This window comes from Silurus meridionalis, chromosome 28, assembly GCF_014805685.1.
Source record: "Silurus meridionalis isolate SWU-2019-XX chromosome 28, ASM1480568v1, whole genome shotgun sequence".
Lineage (NCBI taxonomy): Eukaryota > Metazoa > Chordata > Actinopteri > Siluriformes > Siluridae > Silurus > Silurus meridionalis.
The window spans coordinates 939,963-942,500 of NC_060911.1; the positions used below are offsets into that span (position 1 = coordinate 939,963).

The 2,538-nt window shown below is 37.2% G+C and overlaps 1 long non-coding RNA gene across 1 annotated transcript in view; it reads right to left on the reverse strand.

Moving 5' to 3' along the window:
- Window positions 1–327: 327 nt before the first annotated feature.
- LOC124381606 overlaps window positions 328–2,538 on the reverse strand; it is a 5,412-nt gene continuing 3,201 nt past the window's right edge. Inside the window, exon 5 of the long non-coding RNA XR_006924892.1 lies at window positions 328–450. This is a non-coding gene — a long non-coding RNA (uncharacterized LOC124381606). The remainder of the gene's footprint in view (window positions 451–2,538) is intronic.

Below are 2,538 nucleotides of genomic sequence, written 5' to 3' on the forward strand. Positions count from 1 at the left end.
AGTGTTGATGTGTTTTAGTAGTTATTCGATGCTGTAGTGTAGTACAGTGTGTGTGTGTGTAGTACAATGTGTTGATGTGTTTTAGTAGTTATTCGATGCTGTAGTGTGTAGTACAGAGTGTTGATGTGTAATAGTTATTCAATGCTGTAGTGTGTAGTACAATGTGTTGATGTGTAGAATTGTTATTTGATGCACACACACACACACACACACACACACACACACACAGTTATATAAATGGCAGTAGGAAGTTAATAAATAAAAAGCATATAGCATACAGTGTGTGTGTGTGTGTGTGTGTGTGTGTGTGTGTGTGTGTGTGTGTATACCAGGCGAGTGTATAGAGCAGGCCCAGAAACCCTCCAAGCAAATGGTGTGATGTTGAAAGACAGGCAAAAATTGGCATGCAGATGAAGCCCACCTCAAAAGCTGCTACCAAGTACACAAACACTAAGAAATACACACACAAACACACACACACACACACACACACACATTAGATTACTCAGATTTGCAGATGGTCAATACATTGAAATTATATTGAATTATATCAATTAAATTATATCAATATAAAATTATAAAGCTTTAAAAAGTTTTACAAAATGTTAATTGTGTTGATGTGTGTAATAGTTATTCGATGCTGTAGTGTGTGTAGTACAGTGTGTTGATGTGTGTAGTAGTTATTCGATGCTGTAGTGTGTGTAGTACAGTGTGTTGATGTGTGTAGTATTGTTATTTGATGCTGTAGTGTGTGTAGTAGTGTGTTGATGTGTGTAGTATTGTTATTTGATGCTGTAGTGTGTGTAGTACAGTGTGTTGATGTGTGTAGTAGTTATTCGATGCTGTAGTGTGTAGTAGTGTGTTGATGTGTGTAGTAGTTATTTGATGCTGTAGTGTGTGTAGTGTGTTGATGTGTGTAGAATTGTTATTTGATGCTGTAGTGTGTGTAGTGTGTTGATGTGTAGTATTGTTATTTGATGCTGTAGTGTGTGTAGTAGTGTTGATGTGTGTAGAATTGTTATTTGATGCTGTAGTGTGTGTAGTAGTGTGTTGATGTGTGTAGAATTGTTATTTGATGCTGTAGTGTGTGTAGTACAGTGTGTTGATGTGTGTAGTTATTCGATGCTGTAGTGTGTGTAGTACAGAGTGTTGATGTGTAGTATTGTTATTTGATGCTGTAGTGTGTGTAGTAGTGTGTTGATGTGTGTAGAATTGTTATTTGATGCTGTAGTGTGTGTAGTACAGTGTGTTGATGTGTGTAGTATTGTTATTTGATGCTGTAGTGTGTGTAGTAGTGTGTTGATGTGTGTAGTATTGTTATTTGATGCTGTAGTGTGTGTAGTAGTGTGTTGATGTGTTTTAGTAGTTATTCGATGCTGTAGTGTGTAGTACAGTGTGTTGATGTGTGTAGTAGTTATTCGATGCTGTAGTGTAGTACAGTGTGTTGATGTGTGTAGTAGTTATTCGATGCTGTAGTGTGTAGTACAGTGTGTTGATGTGTAATAGTTATTCAATGCTGTAGTGTGTGTAGTAGTGTGTTGATGTGTTTTAGTAGTTATTCAATGCTGTAGTGTGTAGTACAGTGTGTTGATGTGTGTAGTAGTTATTCGATGCTGTAGTGTGTGTAGTACAGTGTGTTGATGTGTGTAGTAGTTATTCGATGCTGTAGTGTGTGTAGTGTGTTGATGTGTTTTAGTAGTTTTCGATGCTGTAGTGTGTGTAGTACAGTGTGTTGATGTGTGTAGTATTATTTGATGCTGTAGTGTGTAGTACAGTGTGTTGATGTGTGTAGTAGTTATTCGATGCTGTAGTGTGTAGTACAGTGTGTTGATGTGTAGTATTGTTATTTGATGCTGTAGTGTGTAGTACAGTGTGTTGATGTGTGTAGTAGTTATTCGATGCTGTAGTGTGTGTAGTACAGTGTTGATGTGTGTAGTAGTTATTCGATGCTGTAGTGTGTGTAGTAGTGTCTTGATGTGTTTTAGTAGTTATTCGATGCTGTAGTGTGTGTAGTACAGTGTGTTGATGTGTAGTAGTTATTCGATGCTGTAGTGTGTGTAGTACAGTGTGTTGATGTGTAGTATTGTTATGTGATGCTGTAGTGTGTAGTACAGTGTGTTGATGTGTGTAGTATTGTTATTTGATGCTGTGTGTGTAGTACAGTGTTGATGTGTGTAGTAGTTATTCGATGCTGTAGTGTGTAGTACAGTGTGTTGATGTGTGTAATAGTTATTCGATGCTGTAGTGTGTGTAGTGTGTTGATGTGTGTAGTAGTTATTCGATGCTGTAGTGTGTAGTACAGTGTGTTGATGTGTGTAGTAGTTATTCGATGCTGTAGTGTGTAGTACAGTGTGTTGATGTGTAGTATTGTTATGTGATGCTGTAGTGTGTAGTACAGTGTTGATGTGTGTAGTATTGTTATTCGATGCTGTAGTGTGTGTAGTGTGTTGATGTGTTTTAGTAGTTATTCGATGCTGTAGTGTGTGTAGTACAGTGTGTTGATGTGTAGTAGTTATTCGATGCTGTAGTGTGTGTAGT